This window comes from Canis lupus, chromosome 35, assembly GCF_048164855.1.
Source record: "Canis lupus baileyi chromosome 35, mCanLup2.hap1, whole genome shotgun sequence".
NCBI lineage: Eukaryota > Metazoa > Chordata > Mammalia > Carnivora > Canidae > Canis > Canis lupus.
Window position 1 is genome coordinate 8,361,749 of NC_132872.1, and position 13,085 is coordinate 8,374,833.

Consider the following 13,085-nt stretch of genomic DNA (forward strand, 5'->3'; position numbering starts at 1 on the left):
CTCCTCATTTCACTGGTTCTGCAAGTGTGGTCTTCTGACTGGCAGCATCAGCATCTGCAGCGAACTTGTTGGGTGTGCAAATTCCCAGGCCCCACTCCAGACCCACTGAAGCAGAAATTCTGGAGGTGGGGCCCAGCAATCTGTGTTTTAAAAACCTTCCAGGTGGCTGTTGCACCATACAATTGCCTATTGTACACATGAAGAAACCAAGTGTGCAGATAAATTTACTTACCTCACTCAAGATTATTTGTTGCTTATGAAAAGTAATTAACACATGGGAAAATGCTTATAAGTAGGTACAAGAAAAACAAGGCACAAATTCAAATATACATTGTGAAGGAAAAGAGACTGAAAATGTCTACCAGGATGTTAAAGGTGATTAAAAGGTCAAAGAGTTTTAAAATTTTTTTAATTTTTATTTTATTTTATTTTTTAAGATTTTGTTTATTTATTCATGAGAGACACAGAGAGAGAGGCAGAGACATAGGCAGAGGGAGAAGCAGGCTCCCTACAAGGAGCCCAACGCGGGGGACCCAGGGATCACACCCTGAGCCAAAGGCAGATGCTCAACAGCTGAGCCACCCAGGCGTCCCTAAAGGGCTTTTTTTAGAAGGTGAGAACCATCCTCCGCCAAGATCACTAAAGGGGTCCAACCAGTCATTGATTGACCAGACTACATAAAAGGGACCAATATGGCCTTTTGAATTCCTGCCACTCCAGAAGCTCAATGCCCAAGTAGAAAAGTCTGGATATGCTAGCCTCTCCTCAAGACTGACCCTGATTGGCCCAGCCAGCTGAGTGACACAGAATGGCAGCTACAGGCCTTTTGGGATGGCATGGAGAAAGCAGCAAGTCACTTGCCACTTTGGTCCCTGGAGTGATCCACCTGAGGTCCCTTCACGAGAGTGCTGTGGATGGTAGTTTTTTTTATGGAGCTGCCCAAGCCTCGGGCACTGAAATCTTCAGTTGTGGAGGGGGTGGGGTGTAGGAACTCCATGAACTAGTGCTTGGGTTAGCACTGTGCTCCCTCCCCCCAAAATATATCCAATCCATTAATGACTTGGGTTTAGAGTAACACCAATCCATTAACACTTAATGTATACAATCATGCCTGCACACAATTGCAAGTTGGGCTGGATTTTTACATAAATAGACACCAAGTACTCAGACTCAACACTCTTCCTGGAGTCCCTATTACAATATTTTCTAAACATTTCCCACCATTTCTTTCAACCACTAACTATAATTTTGGATGCTCAGTAAAATTTGTCCTACTTAAAGTATTCCATCCATCTTTCAAAGGCCGTGCACCCCCAGGACCATTCCTCTCCAGGACACATCCATGGACAGATCCATTTTGCCCTGATCTTTCATGACTGGAAATGGGGAAGGACTTCTTAGTTATCCCAGGTGGGAAGAGGGCCGGGAATGGACTCGGGACTGGAAATATTGAGACCAGCGACTAACAAGGTGGAACCACTCACTATGAGTGAATACAGGGTGGGAGCAGAGTGTGGTGGAGAAGGGGCTGTGAGGGTGGGAAGGGGTCCAGGGCCCCTGCCTGGCTTTCACCAGAAGAGCTATCCTTTGATCAGTCTTATGAAATAGTGTTCCTCATGAGATTTTTGTCTCTCACCCCATGCCTCTAAGTAATAAATAAATAAATAAATAAATAAATAAATAAATAAGGAGGCAAAGAGAGTTCCAGTGGTTAAAAAAATTGTTTTGGGTTTTTTTTTTTTTTTGTCTTTGTTTTCTTTAACCCCTATCATGCACAATAATGGCCCAACTCTTTCCCTACCGCACCAAGCTGTTGTTTTTGGAACCTGCCTGCCACATTTGGTCTATGATTGAGAACACAGGTTTAGATATCAAACTGCCTTCATAACTTCAGGCAAAATACATATGTAATAATTCTGTTTTTCAGTTTCTACATCTATAAAATGAGGATAATAGTGATATTAACCTCATATTTTTTTTAACCTCATATTTTTGGATTGAATTAATACCTGTAAACATTTAGCACAGATCCTGATATATACTAAGCATTCTAAAATGACAGTTATTATTTCTACTTGAAGCCTATTTGTGATATAAGTTCATAATTTGTGAGATGTAATCTTAGTGAAAATAATCTGCCTCCTCTCATCCAATGGGTGATTAGGGTAGAGCGAATCAACCTCTTACGAGTTGACACTCATCTCTACTATTTGGAATGGCTTTTGTGTCCTTCTTTGGTTAAATTTTATTTTATTTTATTTTTTTAGATTTTATTTATTTGACACACACACACACATACACACACAGATATAGCAAGAGAGAGCACGAATGGGGAAGAGAGGGAGAAGCAGGCTCCCATAGAGCAGGGAGCCCAACATGGGGCTCAATCCCAGGACCCTGGGATCATGACTTGAGATAAAGGCAGACGCTTAACTGACTGAGCCACCCAGGTGCCCCTGGTTAAATATTTCTGTTTGAAGATAATTTTGCTTGTCTAAAGTCTCTTTTCTATGTATTGAGGTATGTCTTCATAACACAAAGGCAGCAGGATTCAACAGTGTACAGATTTTGAGTTAGAGTCCCAGGGCTATGGTTGGCCTTGGTGTGTTCCACAGCGTGTGCTCGTACAGAGGTGTATGGCTATCGTGCCAGGCAGGGCGCAAGTGGACTCAAGAGCTCTGAGCATTCCCAAGAAGGACTCACAACAAAAGCCCTGGACTTGAAAGGCTTTTATAAAACACTCTACATAAGGGGTGGTGCAGGGTCACCCACCCATCCTATCCCATTCTCAGGTAGGGCCCTCCCAGCACCATAGCTCTTAGCTGTAACTCCTCAGGTCTGTTTGGTTTAAAGGTGGAGAAAACACATTCCCGGATGGGGCCTCTGCCGTAAATTTATTCTGGCTTTGATACAGAGGCCCTAGAACCTTTTGTCCACAGCTCTGTTTAAACAAGAGGCAATATTAAAACAACTCAGGGGAGGAGGCCATGGTCCTAGTCCCTGAGGAGTGTTAGCTTTCCTGGATTCTGGTCGTAGGCTGAGTTGGAAGATGTAGGGATTCTCCATCAAACTCGGCAAATGGGAAAGGATCCACTTAAACTCTGTAATCATCCAGTTCTAGAGCCAGAGCAGTGGTTTTCCGACTGTGGCCCTCAGGTCAGGTATTCAAGCAGCAGCTGCCTCCAGGAAATTCTGAGGCGTGCTGAGGTTGAAGAACCATTAGACAAGACACGGGCGTCTCCTACTTTAATGTGACACAAATTGCTGGGATCTTGTTAACATGTGCGTTCTAACAGGGGAGGAGTGTCAAGAATTTGCATTTTTAAGAAATTCCCAAATGATAGGAACACTGCCCTCCTGCTTCCCACACTCAGGGTAGCAAGGGTCTAATGGTAATACTGGTGCATGAGTGATGCTGCTCGGGCTACTAGGAGTTTAGTCTCAAAGTCTCAGATTTCTTTAGACTGTTATACCTGAGGTCCAATCAAACTGGGGACAACCTAGGATTCTGGGCAGGGTAGAAGTTTGACACAAAACAGCTAAACAGTGATAGATGGAAAGAAAGCTTTCACTGTCAACTCGGGCATGGGTGATGTTAGAGGTCAGTCACAGAGCTGGTTCTGCAGATTTATCATGGACTCAAAGCACCTGAAGTCCCCTCCTACAGAGGTACACACCGTTGCTGATTGTGATATAATGTTCTAAGTTCTTTGAACTGTTGTGCTGAAGGTTCTCAATGACCCTTTTTTGTTTTATTTTTCCTGGATCGACAATCTTGAATGTTAAATTTTAATCTTGAGCACAAAATAAATCTTGAAGTATTCTGATGGAAAAGAAATACTCTGCCTTGGATTTATGCTTTCCAGTTGACACATTTTAAAGTCCTGTGGCTCGTTTGATCCAAACTGGTGCAACTAAAAGACATTTTATTACTTATAAAATAATGTGGGGGCACTTCTTCCCTCAATTCCTCACCTCTCCAAGGGTTTAGTGTAATCATTTCTCTGTTGATTCATTTCTCTGAGTCCCCCCAAAAGTAATGTCTGCTAAACTGCCCCACTTCCCTTTGTAGCCAGGACCTGATCAGATCTGGACATAGAGATTGGAACAAGCACAGTTTTACTTGGTTACTTATGTGGTTGTGGCAGCCATGTGATTTCATAGTGCAAATTGCATTTGGGTTTTAGGAAAACATGATCCTCTTTCCTCCCTGTTCTGGATTTTTGTTAAGGTCTTCTACTAATCAGATATCATCCCTCTCTGAGTCCTGCATTCCTAATCTTTAAAGTGAAGTCTAGAGGCACCTTGGTGGCTCAGTAGGTTAAGCGGCTGCCTTTGGCTCAGGTCATGATCTTGGGGTCCTGGGATGGAGCCTCAGGTCATTGGGCTCCCTGCTCAGTGGGGAGTCTGCTGCTTCTCCCTCTGCCCCTCCCTCCCCTTGCTCTGCTTTCTCTCTCTCTCTCAAATAAATTTAAAAAAAAATTTTTTTTTTTTTAAATAGGGGCCCCTGGGTAGCTCAGTGGTTAAGCATCTGCCTTCCGCTCAGGTCATGATCCTGGCATCCTGGGATTGAGTCCCACACTGGACTCCTTGCAGGGACCTGCTTCTCCCTCTGCCTGTGTCTCTGCCCCTCTCTGTGTGTCTCTCACGAATGAATAAATAAAATCTTAAAAATAAATTAAAAAATAAAGTCTAATGTTGTATACACACAATGAAATCCTACTCAGCCATAATAAATAATAATATAGCTAGCATATGGGCGAGACATCAGACTATTAAAGAGTACATGCTGTACACTTCCGTTTATGTTAGAAAATGCCACTAATTTATAGTAGGAGAAAGCAGGGGAGAGGCAGGAGGTAGGAATTGGGAAGTGGTCAGGGAAATTTTCTGGAATGAAGGATATATTAATCATCTTGACTGAGGTGGGGCCACGGGTGAGTGAAGAATTGATGCTTGCAGGAGGAAGGTCAGAGAGTAAGGGAGATAAGCCCCTGCACAGAGAAAAAAGTCTCTGAGAATGTGCCACTGTGCATAGGGCAGAGAGTAAGGTCTTTTTTTTTTTTTTTTTTTATTCATGGGAGACACAGAGAGAGAGGCAGAGACACAGGCAGAGGGAGAAGTAGGCTCCCTGCAGGGAGCCCGACTGGATCCTAGGACCCCAGGATCATGACCTGAGCCAAAGGCAGCCGCTCAACCACTGAGCCACCCAGGTGCCCCGAGAGTGAGGTCTTTAAGCAGCACTGCTATGCTCTGACTGAGGTGGCCCTATGGCACTTTTTTCTTGAGATGGAATAAAGATTTCAATTACTTTTCCATTATTCCTGGCTGTCAGCTGAGAACTTCCCAGCTCCCCTCCACCCCCGGTGAATCTAAGAGCTGTCACAGTGGCTCCTGGAAACTTCTCTCTGCTAGCTCCTACTCTTTATTTCTGTTCCACTCTTTCTGTCCTGCATCTCCAGCTTTTTTGTCCCAGGCTCCCCTCAACCCTCTTTGAGTCTCAGCTTGCCTTGAGGTCACTGTCCTCCACGATTTCCCCTCTGGTTCTTCTTCCTCCTCTTATTGTAACTTCTTTCTACTCTCTTCCTCCTGGCCTAGTGTGGAGTTAAAGAAAAGTTTGAAAATGTGTGGTATTGATTTTTTTAAATTTTTTTAAAAATATTTTATTTATTTGAGAGAGAGAGAGAGAAAGAGAGCACAGGGGCAGGAGGGACAGAAGGACAGAACCTCAAGCAGACTCTGTCCTGACTACGGAACTGACCAGGGCTTGATCTCATGACCCTGAGACCGCAACCTGAGCCAAAACAAAGAGTAGGATGTTCAACGAACTGAACCACTCCGGCACACCTGCATGGTATTGATTTTAAAAAGTATAATGTTCCCTGTTCTTTAAAAAGGCAAATTAACTGCTTTTTAATTTTCTAAGGAAAAATAATTAAAAATATTCAGGCTTTGGCATGTTTCCCTAGGAAGAAAGTTTTTTTTTTTTAATTTGAATCCTTAAAAAATTCAGATATAATTCAAATGCTGTGAAATTCACCCTTTCAAAGCATATAGTTAAGTGGTTTTGAGTATATTACAGAGTTAAGCAACCATCATATTTCAGAACATTTTCATTACCTCAATTCCAGGATATTTCCATATATGTAAGCTTACTTCATTGCAACAATTTTTGTAATAGCACAAGATTGTCCATCAATAGAAGGCCGCTTTATAAATATAGAACATCCATATAATGAAATACTATATAGTTATTAAAAGGAATGAGAAAACTTTCATGTACAGATACAGAGTGGTCTCCAAGGTATATTGTCAAGCAAAAAGAACAAGATGGAGACAAGCATGACAGTATGCTAGCATCTGTTTTTTAAAAGGAGAGAATAGAAGAATAGACATGCAATTCATTTGTATATGCATTAAATATTTATGCATGGACACATAAGGAAGTCATTAGTTTAGCCGCCTACAGGACAAGGAATGAGGGGGTGGGCTAGGGCTGTAAGAGGGAGACTTTGCATCATATATTCTTTTATACTTTTAAATTTTGCACTGTAAGAAAAGATTTTCATGAAAAATGAAATTTAACAACAACAAAAAATGAAATTTAACAAATATTTACTGCAAGCCTGATCTTATCCAGCACTGAGTTGTGAGCTCCTTGGGGGCACTGAAGACAATATTGTGTCTCATTCATCCAGAAAGCATTGAAAACACAGGTACCTAGGGCACCTCGGTGGCTCAGTGGTTGAGCATCTGCCTTCAGCTCAGGTCATGATCCCAGCATCCTGGGATCGAGTCCCACATCAGGCTCCCCACAGGGAGCCTGCTTCTCCCTCTGCCTATGTCTCTGCCGCTCTCTCTCTTTCTGTGTCTTTCATAAATAAATAAATAAAAACTCTTAAAAAAAAAAAAACCACACACAAAAAACCCCACAGGCACTCAAGATATTTTGCTGAATAGGTGATTGGTCATTTTTCTCCAGATGGGGTTTTCCATGCTCCATGGATATCTAGATTCCATACTCATTGTGTATCAGGCATTGCATTAGAAGTTAAAAAAAAAAAAAACAGCATTCTCCATTCTATAATCATAGCCAATTGATGAAATAGGTGGAATTCTCACCTAACAATGTGACACTTGATTCTGATTGGTTAGGTAAACTGCCCAACATCACGCAGCTAGTAAATGTCAGAGTTGAGCTCCAAAGCCAGGTGTGACTGACTCCAAAGTCCATGTTTTTTTCATAGTATTACAGTGTGTGTGTGGGGGGGGAGGGGATGCTGGAAAAGCCTTGCCACCATGAGTTGGTGGCCAAGTATGGAGATAGTATTTGAGAAGAGCTGATCAGTTATTGCCCTTTATCACCCAAATGTCTGAAAATCTACCACTGCAGGGCTTAGGCATTTAGTACCTCGTGGTTAATATCTATTTCAAAATTCTTCTTGGGATCCCTGGGTGGCGCAGCGGTTTGGCACCTGCCTTTGGCCCAGGGCGCGATCCTGGAGACCCGGGATCGAATCCCACATCAGGCTCCTGGTGCATGGAGCCTGCTTCTCCCTCTGCCTGTGTCTCTGCCTCTCTCTCTCTCTCTCTCTCTCATAAATAAATAAAATATTAAAAAAAAATTCTTCTTGAAAAAGTTCCAAAGGCAATATATGTTGATTTTTAAAAAATGAAAAACACTTCCGATTTTAAGCTATACTATAAAGCTATAGTAACCAAAACAGTATGGTGCTGGCATAGAAACAGATGAATAGATCAATGGAACAAAATCAAGAATAAACCCAAGTATATACAATCAACTAATATTTGACAAGGGAGCCAAGGACACTTAAAAGAGAAAAGACAGTTTCTTCAATAAATGGTGCTGGTAAAATCATATATTTACCTGTGAAAGAATGAAACCAGACTCATATCTTACACTACTTACAAAAATTAACTTGAAATGAATAAAGTTTAAATATAAGATCTGAAACTCTTAGAAGAAAACATAGGGAAAAAGCTCCTTGACATGGGTCTTGGCAATGAGTTTTTGGAGATGATACATAAAGCACAAACAACATAAATAAAAAACAAACAAGTAGAACTACATAAAGCTAAAAAGCTTCTGCACTGTAGGAGCACCTGGGTGGCTCAGTGAGTTAAATATCTGCCTTTAGCTCAGGTCATGATCCCAGGGTCCTAGGATCAAGCCCCGTATTGGGCTGAGGAATTGAGCGCGGAGCAGGGAGCCTCCTTCTCCCTCTCTCTCTGCCACTCCACCATCCCACATGTGCGCTCTAATAAACAAATAAAATATTTTTTTAAAAAAGCTTCTGCACAGCAAAAGCAATAATCAACAAGTGAAAAGACAACTTAGAGAATGGGAAAAAATATTTGCAAAGCATATATCTGATTGGGGTTAATATCCAAAGTATGCAAAGAACTCAATAACTCAAAAGAAAAAAACAAAACAAAAACAAAAATAAACTAAAAAACAAAACACCAAAAAATTCATTTAAAAAATGGGAAGAAGACCTAAAAAGACATTTCTCCAAAGAAGCTATATAAAAGGTCAACAGCCATATGAAAAGATATGCAATATCACTAATCATTAGGGAAATGCAAATCAAAACCACGATGAGGTATCACCTCATGCCTGTTAGAATGGCCATCGTGAAAAAGAGAAGAGATAAATTCTAGTGTGAATGCAGAGAAAAAAGAAACTTGTGAACTGTTGATGGGATTGTAAATTGGTATAGCCTCTATGGAAAACAGTATGGAGGGTGAAAAAAAAATAGAACTACCATATGATCCAGCCAGTCCACTTCTGGAAATATTTCCAAGGGAAAGGAAAATACTAACTCAAAAAGATATCTGCACCTGCCTGTTCAGAGTAGCACTATTTACAATAGCCAAGACATGAAGACAATCCAAGTGTCCGTCAATGACTTGTACACACACACACACACACACACACACACACACGGGAATATTACTCAGCCATAAGAAAGAAGGAAATCCTGCCATTGGCAACAACACAGGTAGACCCAGAGAGCATGATGCTAAGTGAAATAAGTTAGACAGAGGACACAGAGGACGGTGTTTACTGTATGATCCACTTACCCGTGGAAACTTAAAAACAAAACAAAACTCACAGAGAAAGAGATCAGAATTGAAGTTAACAGAGGTAGGAGGTAGGGGGAGAAGAACTATAAGATAGGTAGTCAAAAGACTTCCAGTTACAAGACAAATAACTACGAGGCATATAACCTTCAGCATGATGACCCTCGTTAACACAGCTGTAGGACATTGTAGGAAAGTTGGTAAGAGAGGAAATTCTGAGAGTTCTCATCACAGAGGAAAAAAATCTTTCTTTCTCTGCTTTCTCTTTTTATCCTAGCTACAGGAGATGATGGATGCTAACTAAACGCTGTTACAATTTCACAATACATGTAAGCCAAACCGTTATTCTGTATACTTTAAACTCACACAGTGATGCCAATTATATCTCAATAAAACTAGAAAAAAAATGTGTAAAGAATAAAAAAAAAATCCTGGTAGTATAAACAAGCAAGAAACAAATATGAAGACTACACAGTGATGGTCTCTCTTTTATATGACCCTTCCCCAAATCTTAAATGATAAAAATAAATAATACACACTAAAATGTTAATAGTAGTTACCTTTGGTTGCTAGAAACCAATTTTTGCTTTGCTATATTTTAAATTTTGCTTTTCTGAATTTTCTGTAATGAAGATCTGGAACAAATAAATTTTTTTTTTTTTTTTTTTAAGAAAGACACAGGTTGGGCAGCCCTGGTGGCGCAGCGGTTTAGCGCCGCCTGCAGCCCGGGGTGTGATCCTGGAGACCCGGGATCGAGTCCCACGTCGGGCTCCCTGCGTGCAGCCTGCTTCTCTGATGCCTGTGTCTCTGCCTCTCTTTCGCTCTCTCTGAATAAATAAATAAATAAATCTTAGAAAGAAAGAAAGAAGAAAAGAAAGAAAGAAAGGAAGGAAGGAAGAAAGGAAGAAAGGAAGAAAGGAAGAAAGGAAGAAAGAAAGGAAAGAAAGGAAAGAAAAAAAAGAAAGAAAGAAAGAAAGAAAGAAAGAAAGAAAGAAAGAAAGAAAGAGAGAAAGAAAGAAAGAAAGAAAGAAAAAGACACAGGTTTTTGGAAAACAAGATTCATTAAAGAAGCCAGAGGGCGTTCTGAAGTCAGTGAGGCAATTTCTAGATGTTGAAATGACCCCACTGAGATAATCACTCCTTGTTAAATAGAAGTATTTGCCTAACCTGCTGGCCTGGTGTGGCCAAGGACCAGGTCTGTTCCACAGTTGGGCCCATGATGGCGGACTGCATCTTGGGGTCCCCTCCCCTTCCCACGTTCACCATCTCAGATACCAAGTCAAGTCAGCTGTTTCTTGTGGAAATGGGAAGTCCGGATCCTCCCTCTGGTGCATACACTGACTCGCCCCAGCTGCCATCAATGCACCCCCTCCTTCCCAGTGGCAAGGATTCTCCTTAGTATAGAGAAGCCGTCTAGCCCAAAGGACACAAAGGTTGAGTAAGACTTTTGTCCTCAGAAAGACAAGAAAGGAATGGAAATGACTGCGCACCTACTTTGTGCGGATCCCTGAGCTCTACACTTCCATCCATTATCTGTACCCGACGCACAAGCACCGTATGAGGAAGGTATTTATTATCCCTGCTTTATAAATGAGGAAGCTAAAGCTCAGAGGTATTAGGGAACTTGGCCAGTATAAAAATATCAAGCCGGCTATGTCAAGGGCTCTAGAGAAGCCCAAAAAATGTGACCAAAGTCCTCCTAAAGAGACTACGCGTGGTGCAAGAGGTCAGGCAGGGCTTTGAGGTGTTGAACAAAAAGAGGAGGTTGTGGGCATTTATAGGTGCTCACGGTACAGAGGGACCACACTAGAGGATGCTGGGACAGGACCCTCGCCCCAAAGGGCTCACATGTTGTGACGTAAGTGGATAAAGAAGGACCAATCTAGGCTATGCGGTACAAACTGTCCACACTGGTTTGAGGGGTGATGGGAGATGCTATGACGTGATCTGACGCAACATGATGTTATGTATCTAATATATACCACTACACACACAGGACGCTTCCTTAAATGCCTGGCATATAACAAGCACTTAATAAATGCCTCCCACCTTCCCACCTGGTATAAACAAGGTGGGAAAGCAAGAAACGATGTGGTGAATTCCAGGAATGCTGACTAGACCAGTCTGGCGGAGAAGCGTTCAGGTAAACTGGGGGAGTTTTTAATGACAGCCCAGGAAGATTTTGTTCTGTCTTGATCTTCACTGCCAGACAAATCTTTCTAAAACACTAACTTGATGATAAAGCTAGCCTACTCTGGAACATTCGGTGGCTCCCTGTTGCCAATAGGGTGATGTCCAAGCCTGGCAGCCCTGGGACCAGACTCTCAGCTGCCTCATCAGGGCTTACCCTCAAATTCTTCCTGGCAAGGGAACAGTCCTTTGAGAAAGTTGGGCGGGGAGAGGAGATACTGTGAGGGAAAAGACCTACCCCAAGCCTGCTGCTCCAAAAAGAAAAAAAAATGAAGGTTAAATGTAGAGGACCTCTGATACTTTGCTGAGAATGAAAGAGAAGGGGAGAAGGCTCACTGTTTTCTAGCTCATTCCTGAAATTTCTCTAAGAAAGGAAAGTGCCTTTCTGACTCACAGGTAATAGGCTGGGGGGCCCCTGAGTGGCTCAGCGGTTGAGCATCTGCCTTCATGACCCCAGGTCATGATCCCAGAGTCCTAGGATCGAGTCCCAGAGTCCCACGTCTGGCTCCCTGCATGGAGCCTGCTTCTCCCTCTGCCTGTGTCTCTGCCTCTCTCTGTGTGTCTCATGAATAAATTAAAAAAAAAAAAAGAAAGAAAGAAAGGCTGGTTGAGGACAGTTAAATATCTAGTGGGCAAGTGGAAACAGCCTTGGAGGGGGTGGCCAGCGGGGTAGAGGACGGAGGCCGCTGTGGCCCCGAGGAAGGATGGTGCTGAGGAGAGAAAAGGGGGGGGACGGGATGGGGTTGCTCACAGGGACAGCAAACCTCCCAGGAGCTCCTCGGCGGCTGGGGCTTAGCAGGCCCGGGTCACCCTGTACACGGGAACAGCACAGAAGGCTGTGGCTGTCCTGTGGCTGGCAATGGAGGCCTCTGGGCTCTGTGTCATTTGTAGACCTTTTTCTTTTCTTTTTTTTAAAGATTTTATTTATTCATGAGATACCCAGAGAGAGAGGCAGAGACAGAAGCAGGCTCCCTGCGGGGAGGCCGATGTGGGACTGGATCCCAGGGCCCCAGGATCACAACCTGAGCAGAAGGCAGACGCTCAACCACTGAGCCACCAGGTGTCCCAGACTTTTTATATGCTCATCCTTCTTACTGTCTGACTTTGTTCTCAGGGTACCCGTGGGGCAGGCATCACTCACTCCACGGGGCTGACCTTCCAGTCACGCCCCAGCATACACCCAGGCTCAGCTTGTGAGCATCCATTTCCTTTTCATTGCCAATAAATCACTTAAATCCTCAATTTAACTGCATGAAGACCACAGCCAGCTTTGGTCACCTGTTCAAGGTTTTATTTCCTGGACCAGCAGCCCCTCCCTTTCTTGCCTTTCTTGCCTCTCGGGATGCTGCGGGTAGAGGCTCGGCCTTGATAACACAGACTGACCGCATCTGCCTCCAGGAAGAGTCCCAGGAGGGGAGTTGAGCAGGGATGGGAGCTGAGCAGGTTAACTAGAGATAAACAGGGAAAATAAACCTGCTTCTTGAATAGTATGCTTCACTAACACCAATCATCTTAAGAATGAGGACAATGTCACTCACTTTTTTTCTCAGCTGAGTGTGTCTGGGCCACTTTTTTTTTTTTTTGCATGCCTAGTGGATGGTCATGGGAGGCACTGATCAAATGCTCTGTGGGGTGTCATGCTTAATGATCATTATTTCATTTAACTCCCACAACTCTGAGGTGTCGGCATTCCTATTCCTATTTCATAGTTGGGCAGCGAAGGTGCAGTGGAGTTGGATGATTTGTCCATGGTCCCACAGTTAGCGGCGAAGCTGGGACGCAATTACAAG

General features: G+C 42.9%; 1 protein-coding gene across 1 annotated transcript in view; it reads right to left on the bottom strand.

Annotated features, from left to right (window-relative positions):
- Nucleotides 1–13,085, bottom strand: part of ARHGAP31 (Rho GTPase activating protein 31) — a 110,035-nt gene that overhangs the window by 43,527 nt on the left and 53,423 nt on the right. The window lies entirely within an intron of this gene.